The sequence below is a fragment of the Scomber japonicus genome, chromosome 2, assembly GCF_027409825.1.
Source record: "Scomber japonicus isolate fScoJap1 chromosome 2, fScoJap1.pri, whole genome shotgun sequence".
Taxonomy (NCBI): domain Eukaryota; kingdom Metazoa; phylum Chordata; class Actinopteri; order Scombriformes; family Scombridae; genus Scomber; species Scomber japonicus.
Genome location: NC_070579.1, coordinates 41,825,227 through 41,846,332, shown reverse-complemented (window position 1 = coordinate 41,846,332; position 21,106 = coordinate 41,825,227). Strand labels below are relative to the sequence as shown.

General features: G+C 50.7%; 39 non-coding genes across 39 annotated transcripts; all 39 read right to left on the bottom strand.

The window, feature by feature from the left end:
• Window positions 1-375: 375 nt before the first annotated feature.
• Window positions 376-494, bottom strand: LOC128384182 (5S ribosomal RNA). Its single transcript, XR_008324060.1, has one exon. It is a non-coding gene; the product is annotated as a 5S ribosomal RNA (ribosomal RNA).
• Window positions 495-907: 413 nt separating this feature from the next.
• Window positions 908-1,026, bottom strand: LOC128384173 (5S ribosomal RNA). Its single transcript, XR_008324050.1, has one exon. It is a non-coding gene; the product is annotated as a 5S ribosomal RNA (ribosomal RNA).
• Window positions 1,027-1,439: 413 nt separating this feature from the next.
• Window positions 1,440-1,558, bottom strand: LOC128384169 (5S ribosomal RNA). Its single transcript, XR_008324049.1, has one exon. It is a non-coding gene; the product is annotated as a 5S ribosomal RNA (ribosomal RNA).
• Window positions 1,559-1,971: 413 nt separating this feature from the next.
• On the bottom strand, window positions 1,972-2,090 carry LOC128384164 (5S ribosomal RNA). The gene has a single exon (XR_008324048.1). It is a non-coding gene; the product is annotated as a 5S ribosomal RNA (ribosomal RNA).
• Window positions 2,091-2,503: 413 nt separating this feature from the next.
• LOC128384158 (5S ribosomal RNA) lies at window positions 2,504-2,622 on the bottom strand. Its single transcript, XR_008324047.1, has one exon. It is a non-coding gene; the product is annotated as a 5S ribosomal RNA (ribosomal RNA).
• Window positions 2,623-3,035: 413 nt separating this feature from the next.
• LOC128384154 (5S ribosomal RNA) lies at window positions 3,036-3,154 on the bottom strand. Its single transcript, XR_008324046.1, has one exon. It is a non-coding gene; the product is annotated as a 5S ribosomal RNA (ribosomal RNA).
• A 413-nt stretch (window positions 3,155-3,567) lies between these two features.
• On the bottom strand, window positions 3,568-3,686 carry LOC128384148 (5S ribosomal RNA). The gene has a single exon (XR_008324045.1). It is a non-coding gene; the product is annotated as a 5S ribosomal RNA (ribosomal RNA).
• Window positions 3,687-4,099: 413 nt separating this feature from the next.
• Window positions 4,100-4,218, bottom strand: LOC128384141 (5S ribosomal RNA). The gene has a single exon (XR_008324044.1). It is a non-coding gene; the product is annotated as a 5S ribosomal RNA (ribosomal RNA).
• A 413-nt stretch (window positions 4,219-4,631) lies between these two features.
• On the bottom strand, window positions 4,632-4,750 carry LOC128384130 (5S ribosomal RNA). The gene has a single exon (XR_008324042.1). It is a non-coding gene; the product is annotated as a 5S ribosomal RNA (ribosomal RNA).
• A 413-nt stretch (window positions 4,751-5,163) lies between these two features.
• On the bottom strand, window positions 5,164-5,282 carry LOC128354246 (5S ribosomal RNA). The gene has a single exon (XR_008320981.1). It is a non-coding gene; the product is annotated as a 5S ribosomal RNA (ribosomal RNA).
• Window positions 5,283-5,695: 413 nt separating this feature from the next.
• Window positions 5,696-5,814, bottom strand: LOC128384125 (5S ribosomal RNA). Its single transcript, XR_008324041.1, has one exon. It is a non-coding gene; the product is annotated as a 5S ribosomal RNA (ribosomal RNA).
• A 413-nt stretch (window positions 5,815-6,227) lies between these two features.
• Window positions 6,228-6,346, bottom strand: LOC128384118 (5S ribosomal RNA). The gene has a single exon (XR_008324040.1). It is a non-coding gene; the product is annotated as a 5S ribosomal RNA (ribosomal RNA).
• A 413-nt stretch (window positions 6,347-6,759) lies between these two features.
• On the bottom strand, window positions 6,760-6,878 carry LOC128384110 (5S ribosomal RNA). Its single transcript, XR_008324039.1, has one exon. It is a non-coding gene; the product is annotated as a 5S ribosomal RNA (ribosomal RNA).
• Window positions 6,879-7,291: 413 nt separating this feature from the next.
• On the bottom strand, window positions 7,292-7,410 carry LOC128384104 (5S ribosomal RNA). The gene has a single exon (XR_008324038.1). It is a non-coding gene; the product is annotated as a 5S ribosomal RNA (ribosomal RNA).
• Window positions 7,411-7,823: 413 nt separating this feature from the next.
• Window positions 7,824-7,942, bottom strand: LOC128384091 (5S ribosomal RNA). Its single transcript, XR_008324036.1, has one exon. It is a non-coding gene; the product is annotated as a 5S ribosomal RNA (ribosomal RNA).
• Window positions 7,943-8,355: 413 nt separating this feature from the next.
• On the bottom strand, window positions 8,356-8,474 carry LOC128384084 (5S ribosomal RNA). The gene has a single exon (XR_008324035.1). It is a non-coding gene; the product is annotated as a 5S ribosomal RNA (ribosomal RNA).
• Window positions 8,475-8,887: 413 nt separating this feature from the next.
• On the bottom strand, window positions 8,888-9,006 carry LOC128385114 (5S ribosomal RNA). Its single transcript, XR_008324637.1, has one exon. It is a non-coding gene; the product is annotated as a 5S ribosomal RNA (ribosomal RNA).
• Window positions 9,007-9,419: 413 nt separating this feature from the next.
• On the bottom strand, window positions 9,420-9,538 carry LOC128384076 (5S ribosomal RNA). The gene has a single exon (XR_008324034.1). It is a non-coding gene; the product is annotated as a 5S ribosomal RNA (ribosomal RNA).
• A 413-nt stretch (window positions 9,539-9,951) lies between these two features.
• LOC128384070 (5S ribosomal RNA) lies at window positions 9,952-10,070 on the bottom strand. Its single transcript, XR_008324033.1, has one exon. It is a non-coding gene; the product is annotated as a 5S ribosomal RNA (ribosomal RNA).
• A 413-nt stretch (window positions 10,071-10,483) lies between these two features.
• LOC128384097 (5S ribosomal RNA) lies at window positions 10,484-10,602 on the bottom strand. The gene has a single exon (XR_008324037.1). It is a non-coding gene; the product is annotated as a 5S ribosomal RNA (ribosomal RNA).
• A 413-nt stretch (window positions 10,603-11,015) lies between these two features.
• Window positions 11,016-11,134, bottom strand: LOC128384065 (5S ribosomal RNA). Its single transcript, XR_008324032.1, has one exon. It is a non-coding gene; the product is annotated as a 5S ribosomal RNA (ribosomal RNA).
• Window positions 11,135-11,547: 413 nt separating this feature from the next.
• LOC128384053 (5S ribosomal RNA) lies at window positions 11,548-11,666 on the bottom strand. The gene has a single exon (XR_008324030.1). It is a non-coding gene; the product is annotated as a 5S ribosomal RNA (ribosomal RNA).
• A 413-nt stretch (window positions 11,667-12,079) lies between these two features.
• LOC128384046 (5S ribosomal RNA) lies at window positions 12,080-12,198 on the bottom strand. Its single transcript, XR_008324029.1, has one exon. It is a non-coding gene; the product is annotated as a 5S ribosomal RNA (ribosomal RNA).
• A 413-nt stretch (window positions 12,199-12,611) lies between these two features.
• On the bottom strand, window positions 12,612-12,730 carry LOC128384039 (5S ribosomal RNA). The gene has a single exon (XR_008324028.1). It is a non-coding gene; the product is annotated as a 5S ribosomal RNA (ribosomal RNA).
• A 413-nt stretch (window positions 12,731-13,143) lies between these two features.
• Window positions 13,144-13,262, bottom strand: LOC128384031 (5S ribosomal RNA). Its single transcript, XR_008324025.1, has one exon. It is a non-coding gene; the product is annotated as a 5S ribosomal RNA (ribosomal RNA).
• A 413-nt stretch (window positions 13,263-13,675) lies between these two features.
• Window positions 13,676-13,794, bottom strand: LOC128384024 (5S ribosomal RNA). Its single transcript, XR_008324021.1, has one exon. It is a non-coding gene; the product is annotated as a 5S ribosomal RNA (ribosomal RNA).
• A 413-nt stretch (window positions 13,795-14,207) lies between these two features.
• LOC128384017 (5S ribosomal RNA) lies at window positions 14,208-14,326 on the bottom strand. The gene has a single exon (XR_008324020.1). It is a non-coding gene; the product is annotated as a 5S ribosomal RNA (ribosomal RNA).
• Window positions 14,327-14,739: 413 nt separating this feature from the next.
• Window positions 14,740-14,858, bottom strand: LOC128384011 (5S ribosomal RNA). The gene has a single exon (XR_008324018.1). It is a non-coding gene; the product is annotated as a 5S ribosomal RNA (ribosomal RNA).
• A 413-nt stretch (window positions 14,859-15,271) lies between these two features.
• LOC128384004 (5S ribosomal RNA) lies at window positions 15,272-15,390 on the bottom strand. Its single transcript, XR_008324014.1, has one exon. It is a non-coding gene; the product is annotated as a 5S ribosomal RNA (ribosomal RNA).
• A 413-nt stretch (window positions 15,391-15,803) lies between these two features.
• On the bottom strand, window positions 15,804-15,922 carry LOC128384000 (5S ribosomal RNA). The gene has a single exon (XR_008324012.1). It is a non-coding gene; the product is annotated as a 5S ribosomal RNA (ribosomal RNA).
• A 413-nt stretch (window positions 15,923-16,335) lies between these two features.
• On the bottom strand, window positions 16,336-16,454 carry LOC128383993 (5S ribosomal RNA). Its single transcript, XR_008324011.1, has one exon. It is a non-coding gene; the product is annotated as a 5S ribosomal RNA (ribosomal RNA).
• Window positions 16,455-16,867: 413 nt separating this feature from the next.
• Window positions 16,868-16,986, bottom strand: LOC128383978 (5S ribosomal RNA). The gene has a single exon (XR_008324009.1). It is a non-coding gene; the product is annotated as a 5S ribosomal RNA (ribosomal RNA).
• A 413-nt stretch (window positions 16,987-17,399) lies between these two features.
• LOC128383969 (5S ribosomal RNA) lies at window positions 17,400-17,518 on the bottom strand. Its single transcript, XR_008324007.1, has one exon. It is a non-coding gene; the product is annotated as a 5S ribosomal RNA (ribosomal RNA).
• A 413-nt stretch (window positions 17,519-17,931) lies between these two features.
• LOC128383962 (5S ribosomal RNA) lies at window positions 17,932-18,050 on the bottom strand. The gene has a single exon (XR_008323999.1). It is a non-coding gene; the product is annotated as a 5S ribosomal RNA (ribosomal RNA).
• Window positions 18,051-18,463: 413 nt separating this feature from the next.
• On the bottom strand, window positions 18,464-18,582 carry LOC128383955 (5S ribosomal RNA). The gene has a single exon (XR_008323998.1). It is a non-coding gene; the product is annotated as a 5S ribosomal RNA (ribosomal RNA).
• Window positions 18,583-18,995: 413 nt separating this feature from the next.
• Window positions 18,996-19,114, bottom strand: LOC128383948 (5S ribosomal RNA). Its single transcript, XR_008323997.1, has one exon. It is a non-coding gene; the product is annotated as a 5S ribosomal RNA (ribosomal RNA).
• A 413-nt stretch (window positions 19,115-19,527) lies between these two features.
• LOC128383941 (5S ribosomal RNA) lies at window positions 19,528-19,646 on the bottom strand. The gene has a single exon (XR_008323996.1). It is a non-coding gene; the product is annotated as a 5S ribosomal RNA (ribosomal RNA).
• A 413-nt stretch (window positions 19,647-20,059) lies between these two features.
• On the bottom strand, window positions 20,060-20,178 carry LOC128383936 (5S ribosomal RNA). The gene has a single exon (XR_008323995.1). It is a non-coding gene; the product is annotated as a 5S ribosomal RNA (ribosomal RNA).
• A 413-nt stretch (window positions 20,179-20,591) lies between these two features.
• Window positions 20,592-20,710, bottom strand: LOC128383929 (5S ribosomal RNA). The gene has a single exon (XR_008323994.1). It is a non-coding gene; the product is annotated as a 5S ribosomal RNA (ribosomal RNA).
• Window positions 20,711-21,106: the final 396 nt, after the last annotated feature.

Sequence of the window (21,106 nt, the reverse complement as noted above, 5' to 3'; positions counted from 1 at the left end):
TGACACCGCTGACAGTTGCTCACACCAGCTGAGTGGCGGATAATGGTGTCTCAGCCATCAAACACATGCTATCCTTTAACAGTACTTTGATAGGAATAGTTGTTTTTTTTCTGCGGAGAAACACACAGCTGGAAGGACTGCAACCTTGTTTCTCAGGCCATTTGTGTACATGCGGGATGATTGCAGGCTTTTTACAGGCTGTAACAGTGAGAACTGGAACCCTAAAAACTACTTGGAAAGTGAGGCGTCTCAGTGCCACCTCTCTGGCGTGCATTCAGACACAGCTGGAATGATTGCAGCTTTTGTTCCTCAAAGCCCTGTGTGCGGTGATGGAGCAACAGCGCCCTCCTTTGGTGACAGCTGAGAGGGAAAAAAAGCTTACAGCACCTGGTATTCCCAGGCGGTCTCCCATCCAAGTACTAACCAGGCCCGACCCTGCTTAGCTTCCGAGATCAGACGAGATCGGGCGCGTTCAGGGTGGTATGGCCGTAAGCGACGAAACAGGCCGCAGAAAGCCCATTTAAACATGCTGTGACACCGCTGACAGTTGCTCACACCAGCTGAGTGGCGGATAATGGTGTCTCAGCCATCAAACACATGCTATCCTTTAACAGTACTTTGATAGGAATAGTTGTTTTTTTTCTGCGGAGAAACACACAGCTGGAAGGACTGCAACCTTGTTTCTCAGGCCATTTGTGTACATGCGGGATGATTGCAGGCTTTTTACAGGCTGTAACAGTGAGAACTGGAACCCTAAAAACTACTTGGAAAGTGAGGCGTCTCAGTGCCACCTCTCTGGCGTGCATTCAGACACAGCTGGAATGATTGCAGCTTTTGTTCCTCAAAGCCCTGTGTGCGGTGATGGAGCAACAGCGCCCTCCTTTGGTGACAGCTGAGAGGGAAAAAAAGCTTACAGCACCTGGTATTCCCAGGCGGTCTCCCATCCAAGTACTAACCAGGCCCGACCCTGCTTAGCTTCCGAGATCAGACGAGATCGGGCGCGTTCAGGGTGGTATGGCCGTAAGCGACGAAACAGGCCGCAGAAAGCCCATTTAAACATGCTGTGACACCGCTGACAGTTGCTCACACCAGCTGAGTGGCGGATAATGGTGTCTCAGCCATCAAACACATGCTATCCTTTAACAGTACTTTGATAGGAATAGTTGTTTTTTTTCTGCGGAGAAACACACAGCTGGAAGGACTGCAACCTTGTTTCTCAGGCCATTTGTGTACATGCGGGATGATTGCAGGCTTTTTACAGGCTGTAACAGTGAGAACTGGAACCCTAAAAACTATTTGGAAAGTGAGGCGTCTCAGTGCCACCTCTCTGGCGTGCATTCAGACACAGCTGGAATGATTGCAGCTTTTGTTCCTCAAAGCCCTGTGTGCGGTGATGGAGCAACAGCGCCCTCCTTTGGTGACAGCTGAGAGGGAAAAAAAGCTTACAGCACCTGGTATTCCCAGGCGGTCTCCCATCCAAGTACTAACCAGGCCCGACCCTGCTTAGCTTCCGAGATCAGACGAGATCGGGCGCGTTCAGGGTGGTATGGCCGTAAGCGACGAAACAGGCCGCAGAAAGCCCATTTAAACATGCTGTGACACCGCTGACAGTTGCTCACACCAGCTGAGTGGCGGATAATGGTGTCTCAGCCATCAAACACATGCTATCCTTTAACAGTACTTTGATAGGAATAGTTGTTTTTTTTCTGCGGAGAAACACACAGCTGGAAGGACTGCAACCTTGTTTCTCAGGCCATTTGTGTACATGCGGGATGATTGCAGGCTTTTTACAGGCTGTAACAGTGAGAACTGGAACCCTAAAAACTACTTGGAAAGTGAGGCGTCTCAGTGCCACCTCTTTGGCGTGCATTCAGACACAGCTGGAATGATTGCAGCTTTTGTTCCTCAAAGCCCTGTGTGCGGTGATGGAGCAACAGCGCCCTCCTTTGGTGACAGCTGAGAGGGAAAAAAAGCTTACAGCACCTGGTATTCCCAGGCGGTCTCCCATCCAAGTACTAACCAGGCCCGACCCTGCTTAGCTTCCGAGATCAGACGAGATCGGGCGCGTTCAGGGTGGTATGGCCGTAAGCGACGAAACAGGCCGCAGAAAGCCCATTTAAACATGCTGTGACACCGCTGACAGTTGCTCACACCAGCTGAGTGGCGGATAATGGTGTCTCAGCCATCAAACACATGCTATCCTTTAACAGTACTTTGATAGGAATAGTTGCTTTTTTTCTGCGGAGAAACACACAGCTGGAAGGACTGCAACCTTGTTTCTCAGGCCATTTGTGTACATGCGGGATGATTGCAGGCTTTTTACAGGCTGTAACAGTGAGAACTGGAACCCTAAAAACTACTTGGAAAGTGAGGCGTCTCAGTGCCACCTCTCTGGCGTGCATTCAGACACAGCTGGAATGATTGCAGCTTTTGTTCCTCAAAGCCCTGTGTGCGGTGATGGAGCAACAGCGCCCTCCTTTGGTGACAGCTGAGAGGGAAAAAAAGCTTACAGCACCTGGTATTCCCAGGCGGTCTCCCATCCAAGTACTAACCAGGCCCGACCCTGCTTAGCTTCCGAGATCAGACGAGATCGGGCGCGTTCAGGGTGGTATGGCCGTAAGCGACGAAACAGGCCGCAGAAAGCCCATTTAAACATGCTGTGACACCGCTGACAGTTGCTCACACCAGCTGAGTGGCGGATAATGGTGTCTCAGCCATCAAACACATGCTATCCTTTAACAGTACTTTGATAGGAATAGTTGTTTTTTTTCTGCGGAGAAACACACAGCTGGAAGGACTGCAACCTTGTTTCTCAGGCCATTTGTGTACATGCGGGATGATTGCAGGCTTTTTACAGGCTGTAACAGTGAGAACTGGAACCCTAAAAACTACTTGGAAAGTGAGGCGTCTCAGTGCCACCTCTCTGGCGTGCATTCAGACACAGCTGGAATGATTGCAGCTTTTGTTCCTCAAAGCCCTGTGTGCGGTGATGGAGCAACAGCGCCCTCCTTTGGTGACAGCTGAGAGGGAAAAAAAGCTTACAGCACCTGGTATTCCCAGGCGGTCTCCCATCCAAGTACTAACCAGGCCCGACCCTGCTTAGCTTCCGAGATCAGACGAGATCGGGCGCGTTCAGGGTGGTATGGCCGTAAGCGACGAAACAGGCCGCAGAAAGCCCATTTAAACATGCTGTGACACCGCTGACAGTTGCTCACACCAGCTGAGTGGCGGATAATGGTGTCTCAGCCATCAAACACATGCTATCCTTTAACAGTACTTTGATAGGAATAGTTGTTTTTTTTCTGCGGAGAAACACACAGCTGGAAGGACTGCAACCTTGTTTCTCAGGCCATTTGTGTACATGCGGGATGATTGCAGGCTTTTTACAGGCTGTAACAGTGAGAACTGGAACCCTAAAAACTACTTGGAAAGTGAGGCGTCTCAGTGCCACCTCTCTGGCGTGCATTCAGACACAGCTGGAATGATTGCAGCTTTTGTTCCTCAAAGCCCTGTGTGCGGTGATGGAGCAACAGCGCCCTCCTTTGGTGACAGCTGAGAGGGAAAAAAAGCTTACAGCACCTGGTATTCCCAGGCGGTCTCCCATCCAAGTACTAACCAGGCCCGACCCTGCTTAGCTTCCGAGATCAGACGAGATCGGGCGCGTTCAGGGTGGTATGGCCGTAAGCGACGAAACAGGCCGCAGAAAGCCCATTTAAACATGCTGTGACACCGCTGACAGTTGCTCACACCAGCTGAGTGGCGGATAATGGTGTCTCAGCCATCAAACACATGCTATCCTTTAACAGTACTTTGATAGGAATAGTTGTTTTTTTTCTGCGGAGAAACACACAGCTGGAAGGACTGCAACCTTGTTTCTCAGGCCATTTGTGTACATGCGGGATGATTGCAGGCTTTTTACAGGCTGTAACAGTGAGAACTGGAACCCTAAAAACTACTTGGAAAGTGAGGCGTCTCAGTGCCACCTCTCTGGCGTGCATTCAGACACAGCTGGAATGATTGCAGCTTTTGTTCCTCAAAGCCCTGTGTGCGGTGATGGAGCAACAGCGCCCTCCTTTGGTGACAGCTGAGAGGGAAAAAAAGCTTACAGCACCTGGTATTCCCAGGCGGTCTCCCATCCAAGTACTAACCAGGCCCGACCCTGCTTAGCTTCCGAGATCAGACGAGATCGGGCGCGTTCAGGGTGGTATGGCCGTAAGCGACGAAACAGGCCGCAGAAAGCCCATTTAAACATGCTGTGACACCGCTGACAGTTGCTCACACCAGCTGAGTGGCGGATAATGGTGTCTCAGCCATCAAACACATGCTATCCTTTAACAGTACTTTGATAGGAATAGTTGTTTTTTTTCTGCGGAGAAACACACAGCTGGAAGGACTGCAACCTTGTTTCTCAGGCCATTTGTGTACATGCGGGATGATTGCAGGCTTTTTACAGGCTGTAACAGTGAGAACTGGAACCCTAAAAACTACTTGGAAAGTGAGGCGTCTCAGTGCCACCTCTCTGGCGTGCATTCAGACACAGCTGGAATGATTGCAGCTTTTGTTCCTCAAAGCCCTGTGTGCGGTGATGGAGCAACAGCGCCCTCCTTTGGTGACAGCTGAGAGGGAAAAAAAGCTTACAGCACCTGGTATTCCCAGGCGGTCTCCCATCCAAGTACTAACCAGGCCCGACCCTGCTTAGCTTCCGAGATCAGACGAGATCGGGCGCGTTCAGGGTGGTATGGCCGTAAGCGACGAAACAGGCCGCAGAAAGCCCATTTAAACATGCTGTGACACCGCTGACAGTTGCTCACACCAGCTGAGTGGCGGATAATGGTGTCTCAGCCATCAAACACATGCTATCCTTTAACAGTACTTTGATAGGAATAGTTGCTTTTTTTCTGCGGAGAAACACACAGCTGGAAGGACTGCAACCTTGTTTCTCAGGCCATTTGTGTACATGCGGGATGATTGCAGGCTTTTTACAGGCTGTAACAGTGAGAACTGGAACCCTAAAAACTACTTGGAAAGTGAGGCGTCTCAGTGCCACCTCTCTGGCGTGCATTCAGACACAGCTGGAATGATTGCAGCTTTTGTTCCTCAAAGCCCTGTGTGCGGTGATGGAGCAACAGCGCCCTCCTTTGGTGACAGCTGAGAGGGAAAAAAAGCTTACAGCACCTGGTATTCCCAGGCGGTCTCCCATCCAAGTACTAACCAGGCCCGACCCTGCTTAGCTTCCGAGATCAGACGAGATCGGGCGCGTTCAGGGTTGTATGGCCGTAAGCGACTAAACAGGCCGCAGAAAGCCCATTTAAACATGCTGTGACACCGCTGATAGTTGCTCACACCAGCTGAGTGGCGGATAATGGTGTCTCAGCCATCAAACACATGCTATCCTTTAACAGTACTTTGATAGGAATAGTTGTTTTTTTTCTGCGGAGAAACACACAGCTGGAAGGACTGCAACCTTGTTTCTCAGGCCATTTGTGTACATGCGGGATGATTGCAGGCTTTTTACAGGCTGTAACAGTGAGAACTGGAACCCTAAAAACTACTTGGAAAGTGAGGCGTCTCAGTGCCACCTCTCTGGCGTGCATTCAGACACAGCTGGAATGATTGCAGCTTTTGTTCCTCAAAGCCCTGTGTGCGGTGATGGAGCAACAGCGCCCTCCTTTGGTGACAGCTGAGAGGGAAAAAAAGCTTACAGCACCTGGTATTCCCAGGCGGTCTCCCATCCAAGTACTAACCAGGCCCGACCCTGCTTAGCTTCCGAGATCAGACGAGATCGGGCGCGTTCAGGGTGGTATGGCCGTAAGCCACGAAACAGGCCGCAGAAAGCCCATTTAAACATGCTGTGACACCGCTGACAGTTGCTCACACCAGCTGAGTGGCGGATAATGGTGTCTCAGCCATCAAACACATGCTATCCTTTAACAGTACTTTGATAGGAATAGTTGTTTTTTTTCTGCGGAGAAACACACAGCTGGAAGGACTGCAACCTTGTTTCTCAGGCCATTTGTGTACATGCGGGATGATTGCAGGCTTTTTACAGGCTGTAACAGTGAGAACTGGAACCCTAAAAACTACTTGGAAAGTGAGGCGTCTCAGTGCCACCTCTCTGGCGTGCATTCAGACACAGCTGGAATGATTGCAGCTTTTGTTCCTCAAAGCCCTGTGTGCGGTGATGGAGGAACAGCGCCCTCCTTTGGTGACAGCTGAGAGGGAAAAAAAGCTTACAGCACCTGGTATTCCCAGGCGGTCTCCCATCCAAGTACTAACCAGGCCCGACCCTGCTTAGCTTCCGAGATCAGACGAGATCGGGCGCGTTCAGGGTGGTATGGCCGTAAGCGACGAAACAGGCCGCAGAAAGCCCATTTAAACATGCTGTGACACCGCTGACAGTTGCTCACACCAGCTGAGTGGCGGATAATGGTGTCTCAGCCATCAAACACATGCTATCCTTTAACAGTACTTTGATAGGAATAGTTGTTTTTTTTCTGCGGAGAAACACACAGCTGGAAGGACTGCAACCTTGTTTCTCAGGCCATTTGTGTACATGCGGGATGATTGCAGGCTTTTTACAGGCTGTAACAGTGAGAACTGAAACCCTAAAAACTACTTGGAAAGTGAGGCGTCTCAGTGCCACCTCTCTGGCGTGCATTCAGACACAGCTGGAATGATTGCAGCTTTTGTTCCTCAAAGCCCTGTGTGCGGTGATGGAGCAACAGCGCCCTCCTTTGGTGACAGCTGAGAGGGAAAAAAAGCTTACAGCACCTGGTATTCCCAGGCGGTCTCCCATCCAAGTACTAACCAGGCCCGACCCTGCTTAGCTTCCGAGATCAGACGAGATCGGGCGCGTTCAGGGTGGTATGGCCGTAAGCGATGAAACAGGCCGCAGAAAGCCCATTTAAACATGCTGTGACACCGCTGACAGTTGCTCACACCAGCTGAGTGGCGGATAATGGTGTCTCAGCCATCAAACACATGCTATCCTTTAACAGTACTTTGATAGGAATAGTTGCTTTTTTTCTGCGGAGAAACACACAGCTGGAAGGACTGCAACCTTGTTTCTCAGGCCATTTGTGTACATGCGGGATGATTGCAGGCTTTTTACAGGCTGTAACAGTGAGAACTGGAACCCTAAAAACTACTTGGAAAGTGAGGCGTCTCAGTGCCACCTCTCTGGCGTGCATTCAGACACAGCTGGAATGATTGCAGCTTTTGTTCCTCAAAGCCCTGTGTGCGGTGATGGAGCAACAGCGCCCTCCTTTGGTGACAGCTGAGAGGGAAAAAAAGCTTACAGCACCTGGTATTCCCAGGCGGTCTCCCATCCAAGTACTAACCAGGCCCGACCCTGCTTAGCTTCCGAGATCAGACGAGATCGGGCGCGTTCAGGGTGGTATGGCCGTAAGCGATGAAACAGGCCGCAGAAAGCCCATTTAAACATGCTGTGACACCGCTGACAGTTGCTCACACCAGCTGAGTGGCGGATAATGGTGTCTCAGCCATCAAACACATGCTATCCTTTAACAGTACTTTGATAGGAATAGTTGTTTTTTTTCTGCGGAGAAACACACAGCTGGAAGGACTGCAACCTTGTTTCTCAGGCCATTTGTGTACATGCGGGATGATTGCAGGCTTTTTACAGGCTGTAACAGTGAGAACTGGAACCCTAAAAACTACTTGGAAAGTGAGGCGTCTCAGTGCCACCTCTCTGGCGTGCATTCAGACACAGCTGGAATGATTGCAGCTTTTGTTCCTCAAAGCCCTGTGTGCGGTGATGGAGCAACAGCGCCCTCCTTTGGTGACAGCTGAGAGGGAAAAAAAGCTTACAGCACCTGGTATTCCCAGGCGGTCTCCCATCCAAGTACTAACCAGGCCCGACCCTGCTTAGCTTCCGAGATCAGACGAGATCGGGCGCGTTCAGGGTGGTATGGCCGTAAGCGACGAAACAGGCCGCAGAAAGCCCATTTAAACATGCTGTGACACCGCTGACAGTTGCTCACACCAGCTGAGTGGCGGATAATGGTGTCTCAGCCATCAAACACATGCTATCCTTTAACAGTACTTTGATAGGAATAGTTGTTTTTTTTCTGCGGAGAAACACACAGCTGGAAGGACTGCAACCTTGTTTCTCAGGCCATTTGTGTACATGCGGGATGATTGCAGGCTTTTTACAGGCTGTAACAGTGAGAACTGGAACCCTAAAAACTACTTGGAAAGTGAGGCGTCTCAGTGCCACCTCTCTGGCGTGCATTCAGACACAGCTGGAATGATTGCAGCTTTTGTTCCTCAAAGCCCTGTGTGCGGTGATGGAGCAACAGCGCCCTCCTTTGGTGACAGCTGAGAGGGAAAAAAAGCTTACAGCACCTGGTATTCCCAGGCGGTCTCCCATCCAAGTACTAACCAGGCCCGACCCTGCTTAGCTTCCGAGATCAGACGAGATCGGGCGCGTTCAGGGTGGTATGGCCGTAAGCGACGAAACAGGCCGCAGAAAGCCCATTTAAACATGCTGTGACACCGCTGACAGTTGCTCACACCAGCTGAGTGGCGGATAATGGTGTCTCAGCCATCAAACACATGCTATCCTTTAACAGTACTTTGATAGGAATAGTTGTTTTTTTTCTGCGGAGAAACACACAGCTGGAAGGACTGCAACCTTGTTTCTCAGGCCATTTGTGTACATGCGGGATGATTGCAGGCTTTTTACAGGCTGTAACAGTGAGAACTGGAACCCTAAAAACTACTTGGAAAGTGAGGCGTCTCAGTGCCACCTCTCTGGCGTGCATTCAGACACAGCTGGAATGATTGCAGCTTTTGTTCCTCAAAGCCCTGTGTGCGGTGATGGAGCAACAGCGCCCTCCTTTGGTGACAGCTGAGAGGGAAAAAAAGCTTACAGCACCTGGTATTCCCAGGCGGTCTCCCATCCAAGTACTAACCAGGCCCGACCCTGCTTAGCTTCCGAGATCAGACGAGATCGGGCGCTTTCAGGGTGGTATGGCCGTAAGCGATGAAACAGGCCGCAGAAAGCCCATTTAAACATGCTGTGACACCGCTGACAGTTGCTCACACCAGCTGAGTGGCGGATAATGGTGTCTCAGCCATCAAACACATGCTATCCTTTAACAGTACTTTGATAGGAATAGTTGCTTTTTTTCTGCGGAGAAACACACAGCTGGAAGGACTGCAACCTTGTTTCTCAGGCCATTTGTGTACATGCGGGATGATTGCAGGCTTTTTACAGGCTGTAACAGTGAGAACTGGAACCCTAAAAACTACTTGGAAAGTGAGGCGTCTCAGTGCCACCTCTCTGGCGTGCATTCAGACACAGCTGGAATGATTGCAGCTTTTGTTCCTCAAAGCCCTGTGTGCGGTGATGGAGCAACAGCGCCCTCCTTTGGTGACAGCTGAGAGGGAAAAAAAGCTTACAGCACCTGGTATTCCCAGGCGGTCTCCCATCCAAGTACTAACCAGGCCCGACCCTGCTTAGCTTCCGAGATCAGACGAGATCGGGCGCGTTCAGGGTGGTATGGCCGTAAGCGATGAAACAGGCCGCAGAAAGCCCATTTAAACATGCTGTGACACCGCTGACAGTTGCTCACACCAGCTGAGTGGCGGATAATGGTGTCTCAGCCATCAAACACATGCTATCCTTTAACAGTACTTTGATAGGAATAGTTGTTTTTTTTCTGCGGAGAAACACACAGCTGGAAGGACTGCAACCTTGTTTCTCAGGCCATTTGTGTACATGCGGGATGATTGCAGGCTTTTTACAGGCTGTAACAGTGAGAACTGGAACCCTAAAAACTACTTGGAAAGTGAGGCGTCTCAGTGCCACCTCTCTGGCGTGCATTCAGACACAGCTGGAATGATTGCAGCTTTTGTTCCTCAAAGCCCTGTGTGCGGTGATGGAGCAACAGCGCCCTCCTTTGGTGACAGCTGAGAGGGAAAAAAAGCTTACAGCACCTGGTATTCCCAGGCGGTCTCCCATCCAAGTACTAACCAGGCCCGACCCTGCTTAGCTTCCGAGATCAGACGAGATCGGGCGCGTTCAGGGTGGTATGGCCGTAAGCGACGAAACAGGCCGCAGAAAGCCCATTTAAACATGCTGTGACACCGCTGACAGTTGCTCACACCAGCTGAGTGGCGGATAATGGTGTCTCAGCCATCAAACACATGCTATCCTTTAACAGTACTTTGATAGGAATAGTTGTTTTTTTTCTGCGGAGAAACACACAGCTGGAAGGACTGCAACCTTGTTTCTCAGGCCATTTGTGTACATGCGGGATGATTGCAGGCTTTTTACAGGCTGTAACAGTGAGAACTGGAACCCTAAAAACTACTTGGAAAGTGAGGCGTCTCAGTGCCACCTCTCTGGCGTGCATTCAGACACAGCTGGAATGATTGCAGCTTTTGTTCCTCAAAGCCCTGTGTGCGGTGATGGAGCAACAGCGCCCTCCTTTGGTGACAGCTGAGAGGGAAAAAAAGCTTACAGCACCTGGTATTCCCAGGCGGTCTCCCATCCAAGTACTAACCAGGCCCGACCCTGCTTAGCTTCCGAGATCAGACGAGATCGGGCGCTTTCAGGGTGGTATGGCCGTAAGCGATGAAACAGGCCGCAGAAAGCCCATTTAAACATGCTGTGACACCGCTGACAGTTGCTCACACCAGCTGAGTGGCGGATAATGGTGTCTCAGCCATCAAACACATGCTATCCTTTAACAGTACTTTGATAGGAATAGTTGCTTTTTTTCTGCGGAGAAACACACAGCTGGAAGGACTGCAACCTTGTTTCTCAGGCCATTTGTGTACATGCGGGATGATTGCAGGCTTTTTACAGGCTGTAACAGTGAGAACTGGAACCCTAAAAACTACTTGGAAAGTGAGGCGTCTCAGTGCCACCTCTCTGGCGTGCATTCAGACACAGCTGGAATGATTGCAGCTTTTGTTCCTCAAAGCCCTGTGTGCGGTGATGGAGCAACAGCGCCCTCCTTTGGTGACAGCTGAGAGGGAAAAAAAGCTTACAGCACCTGGTATTCCCAGGCGGTCTCCCATCCAAGTACTAACCAGGCCCGACCCTGCTTAGCTTCCGAGATCAGACGAGATCGGGCGCGTTCAGGGTGGTATGGCCGTAAGCGATGAAACAGGCCGCAGAAAGCCCATTTAAACATGCTGTGACACCGCTGACAGTTGCTCACACCAGCTGAGTGGCGGATAATGGTGTCTCAGCCATCAAACACATGCTATCCTTTAACAGTACTTTGATAGGAATAGTTGTTTTTTTTCTGCGGAGAAACACACAGCTGGAAGGACTGCAACCTTGTTTCTCAGGCCATTTGTGTACATGCGGGATGATTGCAGGCTTTTTACAGGCTGTAACAGTGAGAACTGGAACCCTAAAAACTACTTGGAAAGTGAGGCGTCTCAGTGCCACCTCTCTGGCGTGCATTCAGACACAGCTGGAATGATTGCAGCTTTTGTTCCTCAAAGCCCTGTGTGCGGTGATGGAGCAACAGCGCCCTCCTTTGGTGACAGCTGAGAGGGAAAAAAAGCTTACAGCACCTGGTATTCCCAGGCGGTCTCCCATCCAAGTACTAACCAGGCCCGACCCTGCTTAGCTTCCGAGATCAGACGAGATCGGGCGCGTTCAGGGTGGTATGGCCGTAAGCGACGAAACAGGCCGCAGAAAGCCCATTTAAACATGCTGTGACACCGCTGACAGTTGCTCACACCAGCTGAGTGGCGGATAATGGTGTCTCAGCCATCAAACACATGCTATCCTTTAACAGTACTTTGATAGGAATAGTTGTTTTTTTTCTGCGGAGAAACACACAGCTGGAAGGACTGCAACCTTGTTTCTCAGGCCATTTGTGTACATGCGGGATGATTGCAGGCTTTTTACAGGCTGTAACAGTGAGAACTGGAACCCTAAAAACTACTTGGAAAGTGAGGCGTCTCAGTGCCACCTCTCTGGCGTGCATTCAGACACAGCTGGAATGATTGCAGCTTTTGTTCCTCAAAGCCCTGTGTGCGGTGATGGAGCAACAGCGCCCTCCTTTGGTGACAGCTGAGAGGGAAAAAAAGCTTACAGCACCTGGTATTCCCAGGCGGTCTCCCATCCAAGTACTAACCAGGCCCGACCCTGCTTAGCTTCCGAGATCAGACGAGATCGGGCGCGTTCAGGGTGGTATGGCCGTAAGCGACGAAACAGGCCGCAGAAAGCCCATTTAAACATGCTGTGACACCGCTGACAGTTGCTCACACCAGCTGAGTGGCGGATAATGGTGTCTCAGCCATCAAACACATGCTATCCTTTAACAGTACTTTGATAGGAATAGTTGTTTTTTTTCTGCGGAGAAACACACAGCTGGAAGGACTGCAACCTTGTTTCTCAGGCCATTTGTGTACATGCGGGATGATTGCAGGCTTTTTACAGGCTGTAACAGTGAGAACTGGAACCCTAAAAACTACTTGGAAAGTGAGGCGTCTCAGTGCCACCTCTCTGGCGTGCATTCAGACACAGCTGGAATGATTGCAGCTTTTGTTCCTCAAAGCCCTGTGTGCGGTGATGGAGCAACAGCGCCCTCCTTTGGTGACAGCTGAGAGGGAAAAAAAGCTTACAGCACCTGGTATTCCCAGGCGGTCTCCCATCCAAGTACTAACCAGGCCCGACCCTGCTTAGCTTCCGAGATCAGACGAGATCGGGCGCGTTCAGGGTGGTATGGCCGTAAGCGACGAAACAGGCCGCAGAAAGCCCATTTAAACATGCTGTGACACCGCTGACAGTTGCTCACACCAGCTGAGTGGCGGATAATGGTGTCTCAGCCATCAAACACATGCTATCCTTTAACAGTACTTTGATAGGAATAGTTGTTTTTTTTCTGCGGAGAAACACACAGCTGGAAGGACTGCAACCTTGTTTCTCAGGCCATTTGTGTACATGCGGGATGATTGCAGGCTTTTTACAGGCTGTAACAGTGAGAACTGGAACCCTAAAAACTACTTGGAAAGTGAGGCGTCTCAGTGCCACCTCTCTGGCGTGCATTCAGACACAGCTGGAATGATTGCAGCTTTTGTTCCTCAAAGCCCTGTGTGCGGTGATGGAGCAACAGCGCCCTCCTTTGGTGACAGCTGAGAGGGAAAAAAAGCTTACAGCACCTGGTATTCCCAGGCGGTCTCCCATCCAAGTACTAACCAGGCCCGACCCTGCTTAGCTTCCGAGATCAGACGAGATCGGGCGCGTTCAGGGTGGTATGGCCGTAAGCGACGAAACAGGCCGCAGAAAGCCCATTTAAACATGCTGTGACACCGCTGACAGTTGCTCACACCAGCTGAGTGGCGGATAATGGTGTCTCAGCCATCAAACACATGCTATCCTTTAACAGTACTTTGATAGGAATAGTTGTTTTTTTTCTGCGGAGAAACACACAGCTGGAAGGACTGCAACCTTGTTTCTCAGGCCATTTGTGTACATGCGGGATGATTGCAGGCTTTTTACAGGCTGTAACAGTGAGAACTGGAACCCTAAAAACTACTTGGAAAGTGAGGCGTCTCAGTGCCACCTCTCTGGCGTGCATTCAGACACAGCTGGAATGATTGCAGCTTTTGTTCCTCAAAGCCCTGTGTGCGGTGATGGAGCAACAGCGCCCTCCTTTGGTGACAGCTGAGAGGGAAAAAAAGCTTACAGCACCTGGTATTCCCAGGCGGTCTCCCATCCAAGTACTAACCAGGCCCGACCCTGCTTAGCTTCCGAGATCAGACGAGATCGGGCGCGTTCAGGGTGGTATGGCCGTAAGCGACGAAACAGGCCGCAGAAAGCCCATTTAAACATGCTGTGACACCGCTGACAGTTGCTCACACCAGCTGAGTGGCGGATAATGGTGTCTCAGCCATCAAACACATGCTATCCTTTAACAGTACTTTGATAGGAATAGTTGTTTTTTTTCTGCGGAGAAACACACAGCTGGAAGGACTGCAACCTTGTTTCTCAGGCCATTTGTGTACATGCGGGATGATTGCAGGCTTTTTACAGGCTGTAACAGTGAGAACTGGAACCCTAAAAACTACTTGGAAAGTGAGGCGTCTCAGTGCCACCTCTCTGGCGTGCATTCAGACACAGCTGGAATGATTGCAGCTTTTGTTCCTCAAAGCCCTGTGTGCGGTGATGGAGCAACAGCGCCCTCCTTTGGTGACAGCTGAGAGGGAAAAAAAGCTTACAGCACCTGGTATTCCCAGGCGGTCTCCCATCCAAGTACTAACCAGGCCCGACCCTGCTTAGCTTCCGAGATCAGACGAGATCGGGCGCGTTCAGGGTGGTATGGCCGTAAGCGACGAAACAGGCCGCAGAAAGCCCATTTAAACATGCTGTGACACCGCTGACAGTTGCTCACACCAGCTGAGTGGCGGATAATGGTGTCTCAGCCATCAAACACATGCTATCCTTTAACAGTACTTTGATAGGAATAGTTGTTTTTTTTCTGCGGAGAAACACACAGCTGGAAGGACTGCAACCTTGTTTCTCAGGCCATTTGTGTACATGCGGGATGATTGCAGGCTTTTTACAGGCTGTAACAGTGAGAACTGGAACCCTAAAAACTACTTGGAAAGTGAGGCGTCTCAGTGCCACCTCTCTGGCGTGCATTCAGACACAGCTGGAATGATTGCAGCTTTTGTTCCTCAAAGCCCTGTGTGCGGTGATGGAGCAACAGCGCCCTCCTTTGGTGACAGCTGAGAGGGAAAAAAAGCTTACAGCACCTGGTATTCCCAGGCGGTCTCCCATCCAAGTACTAACCAGGCCCGACCCTGCTTAGCTTCCGAGATCAGACGAGATCGGGCGCGTTCAGGGTGGTATGGCCGTAAGCGACGAAACAGGCCGCAGAAAGCCCATTTAAACATGCTGTGACACCGCTGACAGTTGCTCACACCAGCTGAGTGGCGGATAATGGTGTCTCAGCCATCAAACACATGCTATCCTTTAACAGTACTTTGATAGGAATAGTTGTTTTTTTTCTGCGGAGAAACACACAGCTGGAAGGACTGCAACCTTGTTTCTCAGGCCATTTGTGTACATGCGGGATGATTGCAGGCTTTTTACAGGCTGTAACAGTGAGAACTGGAACCCTAAAAACTACTTGGAAAGTGAGGCGTCTCAGTGCCACCTCTCTGGCGTGCATTCAGACACAGCTGGAATGATTGCAGCTTTTGTTCCTCAAAGCCCTGTGTGCGGTGATGGAGCAACAGCGCCCTCCTTTGGTGACAGCTGAGAGGGAAAAAAAGCTTACAGCACCTGGTATTCCCAGGCGGTCTCCCATCCAAGTACTAACCAGGCCCGACCCTGCTTAGCTTCCGAGATCAGACGAGATCGGGCGCGTTCAGGGTGGTATGGCCGTAAGCGACGAAACAGGCCGCAGAAAGCCCATTTAAACATGCTGTGACACCGCTGACAGTTGCTCACACCAGCTGAGTGGCGGATAATGGTGTCTCAGCCATCAAACACATGCTATCCTTTAACAGTACTTTGATAGGAATAGTTGTTTTTTTTCTGCGGAGAAACACACAGCTGGAAGGACTGCAACCTTGTTTCTCAGGCCATTTGTGTACATGCGGGATGATTGCAGGCTTTTTACAGGCTGTAACAGTGAGAACTGGAACCCTAAAAACTACTTGGAAAGTGAGGCGTCTCAGTGCCACCTCTCTGGCGTGCATTCAGACACAGCTGGAATGATTGCAGCTTTTGTTCCTCAAAGCCCTGTGTGCGGTGATGGAGCAACAGCGCCCTCCTTTGGTGACAGCTGAGAGGGAAAAAAAGCTTACAGCACCTGGTATTCCCAGGCGGTCTCCCATCCAAGTACTAACCAGGCCCGACCCTGCTTAGCTTCCGAGATCAGACGAGATCGGGCGCGTTCAGGGTGGTATGGCCGTAAGCGACGAAACAGGCCGCAGAAAGCCCATTTAAACATGCTGTGACACCGCTGACAGTTGCTCACACCAGCTGAGTGGCGGATAATGGTGTCTCAGCCATCAAACACATGCTATCCTTTAACAGTACTTTGATAGGAATAGTTGTTTTTTTTCTGCGGAGAAACACACAGCTGGAAGGACTGCAACCTTGTTTCTCAGGCCATTTGTGTACATGCGGGATGATTGCAGGCTTTTTACAGGCTGTAACAGTGAGAACTGGAACCCTAAAAACTACTTGGAAAGTGAGGCGTCTCAGTGCCACCTCTCTGGCGTGCATTCAGACACAGCTGGAATGATTGCAGCTTTTGTTCCTCAAAGCCCTGTGTGCGGTGATGGAGCAACAGCGCCCTCCTTTGGTGACAGCTGAGAGGGAAAAAAAGCTTACAGCACCTGGTATTCCCAGGCGGTCTCCCATCCAAGTACTAACCAGGCCCGACCCTGCTTAGCTTCCGAGATCAGACGAGATCGGGCGCGTTCAGGGTGGTATGGCCGTAAGCGACGAAACAGGCCGCAGAAAGCCCATTTAAACATGCTGTGACACCGCTGACAGTTGCTCACACCAGCTGAGTGGCGGATAATGGTGTCTCAGCCATCAAACACATGCTATCCTTTAACAGTACTTTGATAGGAATAGTTGTTTTTTTTCTGCGGAGAAACACACAGCTGGAAGGACTGCAACCTTGTTTCTCAGGCCATTTGTGTACATGCGGGATGATTGCAGGCTTTTTACAGGCTGTAACAGTGAGAACTGGAACCCTAAAAACTACTTGGAAAGTGAGGCGTCTCAGTGCCACCTCTCTGGCGTGCATTCAGACACAGCTGGAATGATTGCAGCTTTTGTTCCTCAAAGCCCTGTGTGCGGTGATGGAGCAACAGCGCCCTCCTTTGGTGACAGCTGAGAGGGAAAAAAAGCTTACAGCACCTGGTATTCCCAGGCGGTCTCCCATCCAAGTACTAACCAGGCCCGACCCTGCTTAGCTTCCGAGATCAGACGAGATCGGGCGCGTTCAGGGTGGTATGGCCGTAAGCGACGAAACAGGCCGCAGAAAGCCCATTTAAACATGCTGTGACACCGCTGACAGTTGCTCACACCAGCTGAGTGGCGGATAATGGTGTCTCAGCCATCAAACACATGCTATCCTTTAACAGTACTTTGATAGGAATAGTTGCTTTTTTTCTGCGGAGAAACACACAGCTGGAAGGACTGCAACCTTGTTTCTCAGGCCATTTGTGTACATGCGGGATGATTGCAGGCTTTTTACAGGCTGTAACAGTGAGAACTGGAACCCTAAAAACTACTTGGAAAGTGAGGCGTCTCAGTGCCACCTCTCTGGCGTGCATTCAGACACAGCTGGAATGATTGCAGCTTTTGTTCCTCAAAGCCCTGTGTGCGGTGATGGAGCAACAGCGCCCTCCTTTGGTGACAGCTGAGAGGGAAAAAAAGCTTACAGCACCTGGTATTCCCAGGCGGTCTCCCATCCAAGTACTAACCAGGCCCGACCCTGCTTAGCTTCCGAGATCAGACGAGATCGGGCGCGTTCAGGGTGGTATGGCCGTAAGCGACGAAACAGGCCGCAGAAAGCCCATTTAAACATGCTGTGACACCGCTGACAGTTGCTCACACCAGCTGAGTGGCGGATAATGGTGTCTCAGCCATCAAACACATGCTATCCTTTAACAGTACTTTGATAGGAATAGTTGTTTTTTTTCTGCGGAGAAACACACAGCTGGAAGGACTGCAACCTTGTTTCTCAGGCCATTTGTGTACATGCGGGATGATTGCAGGCTTTTTACAGGCTGTAACAGTGAGAACTGGAACCCTAAAAACTACTTGGAAAGTGAGGCGTCTCAGTGCCACCTCTCTGGCGTGCATTCAGACACAGCTGGAATGATTGCAGCTTTTGTTCCTCAAAGCCCTGTGTGCGGTGATGGAGCAACAGCGCCCTCCTTTGGTGACAGCTGAGAGGGAAAAAAAGCTTACAGCACCTGGTATTCCCAGGCGGTCTCCCATCCAAGTACTAACCAGGCCCGACCCTGCTTAGCTTCCGAGATCAGACGAGATCGGGCGCGTTCAGGGTGGTATGGCCGTAAGCGACGAAACAGGCCGCAGAAAGCCCATTTAAACATGCTGTGACACCGCTGACAGTTGCTCACACCAGCTGAGTGGCGGATAATGGTGTCTCAGCCATCAAACACATGCTATCCTTTAACAGTACTTTGATAGGAATAGTTGTTTTTTTTCTGCGGAGAAACACACAGCTGGAAGGACTGCAACCTTGTTTCTCAGGCCATTTGTGTACATGCGGGATGATTGCAGGCTTTTTACAGGCTGTAACAGTGAGAACTGGAACCCTAAAAACTACTTGGAAAGTGAGGCGTCTCAGTGCCACCTCTCTGGCGTGCATTCAGACACAGCTGGAATGATTGCAGCTTTTGTTCCTCAAAGCCCTGTGTGCGGTGATGGAGCAACAGCGCCCTCCTTTGGTGACAGCTGAGAGGGAAAAAAAGCTTACAGCACCTGGTATTCCCAGGCGGTCTCCCATCCAAGTACTAACCAGGCCCGACCCTGCTTAGCTTCCGAGATCAGACGAGATCGGGCGCGTTCAGGGTGGTATGGCCGTAAGCGACGAAACAGGCCGCAGAAAGCCCATTTAAACATGCTGTGACACCGCTGACAGTTGCTCACACCAGCTGAGTGGCGGATAATGGTGTCTCAGCCATCAAACACATGCTATCCTTTAACAGTACTTTGATAGGAATAGTTGTTTTTTTTCTGCGGAGAAACACACAGCTGGAAGGACTGCAACCTTGTTTCTCAGGCCATTTGTGTACATGCGGGATGATTGCAGGCTTTTTACAGGCTGTAACAGTGAGAACTGGAACCCTAAAAACTACTTGGAAAGTGAGGCGTCTCAGTGCCACCTCTCTGGCGTGCATTCAGACACAGCTGGAATGATTGCAGCTTTTGTTCCTCAAAGCCCTGTGTGCGGTGATGGAGCAACAGCGCCCTCCTTTGGTGACAGCTGAGAGGGAAAAAAAGCTTACAGCACCTGGTATTCCCAGGCGGTCTCCCATCCAAGTACTAACCAGGCCCGACCCTGCTTAGCTTCCGAGATCAGACGAGATCGGGCGCGTTCAGGGTGGTATGGCCGTAAGCGACGAAACAGGCCGCAGAAAGCCCATTTAAACATGCTGTGACACCGCTGACAGTTGCTCACACCAGCTGAGTGGCGGATAATGGTGTCTCAGCCATCAAACACATGCTATCCTTTAACAGTACTTTGATAGGAATAGTTGTTTTTTTTCTGCGGAGAAACACACAGCTGGAAGGACTGCAACCTTGTTTCTCAGGCCATTTGTGTACATGCGGGATGATTGCAGGCTTTTTACAGGCTGTAACAGTGAGAACTGGAACCCTAAAAACTACTTGGAAAGTGAGGCGTCTCAGTGCCACCTCTCTGGCGTGCATTCAGACACAGCTGGAATGATTGCAGCTTTTGTTCCTCAAAGCCCTGTGTGCGGTGATGGAGCAACAGCGCCCTCCTTTGGTGACAGCTGAGAGGGAAAAAAAGCTTACAGCACCTGGTATTCCCAGGCGGTCTCCCATCCAAGTACTAACCAGGCCCGACCCTGCTTAGCTTCCGAGATCAGACGAGATCGGGCGCGTTCAGGGTGGTATGGCCGTAAGCGACGAAACAGGCCGCAGAAAGCCCATTTAAACATGCTGTGACACCGCTGACAGTTGCTCACACCAGCTGAGTGGCGGATAATGGTGTCTCAGCCATCAAACACATGCTATCCTTTAACAGTACTTTGATAGGAATAGTTGTTTTTTTTCTGCGGAGAAACACACAGCTGGAAGGACTGCAACCTTGTTTCTCAGGCCATTTGTGTACATGCGGGATGATTGCAGGCTTTTTACAGGCTGTAACAGTGAGAACTGGAACCCTAAAAACTACTTGGAAAGTGAGGCGTCTCAGTGCCACCTCTCTGGCGTGCATTCAGACACAGCTGGAATGATTGCAGCTTTTGTTCCTCAAAGCCCTGTGTGCGGTGATGGAGCAACAGCGCCCTCCTTTGGTGACAGCTGAGAGGGAAAAAAAGCTTACAGCACCTGGTATTCCCAGGCGGTCTCCCATCCAAGTACTAACCAGGCCCGACCCTGCTTAGCTTCCGAGATCAGACGAGATCGGGCGCGTTCAGGGTGGTATGGCCGTAAGCGACGAAACAGGCCGCAGAAAGCCCATTTAAACATGCTGTGACACCGCTGACAGTTGCTCACACCAGCTGAGTGGCGGATAATGGTGTCTCAGCCATCAAACACATGCTATCCTTTAACAGTACTTTGATAGGAATAGTTGTTTTTTTTCTGCGGAGAAACACACAGCTGGAAGGACTGCAACCTTGTTTCTCAGGCCATTTGTGTACATGCGGGATGATTGCAGGCTTTTTACAGGCTGTAACAGTGAGAACTGGAACCCTAAAAACTACTTGGAAAGTGAGGCGTCTCAGTGCCACCTCTCTGGCGTGCATTCAGACACAGCTGGAATGATTGCAGCTTTTGTTCCTCAAAGCCCTGTGTGCGGTGATGGAGCAACAGCGCCCTCCTTTGGTGACAGCTGAGAGGGAAAAAAAGCTTACAGCACCTGGTATTCCCAGGCGGTCTCCCATCCAAGTACTAACCAGGCCCGACCCTGCTTAGCTTCCGAGATCAGACGAGATCGGGCGCGTTCAGGGTGGTATGGCCGTAAGCGACGAAACAGGCCGCAGAAAGCCCATTTAAACATGCTGTGACACCGCTGACAGTTGCTCACACCAGCTGAGTGGCGGATAATGGTGTCTCAGCCATCAAACACATGCTATCCTTTAACAGTACTTTGATAGGAATAGTTGTTTTTTTTCTGCGGAGAAACACACAGCTGGAAGGACTGCAACCTTGTTTCTCAGGCCATTTGTGTACATGCGGGATGATTGCAGGCTTTTTACAGGCTGTAACAGTGAGAACTGGAACCCTAAAAACTACTTGGAAAGTGAGGCGTCTCAGTGCCACCTCTCTGGCGTGCATTCAGACACAGCTGGAATGATTGCAGCTTTTGTTCCTCAAAGCCCTGTGTGCGGTGATGGAGCAACAGCGCCCTCCTTTGGTGAC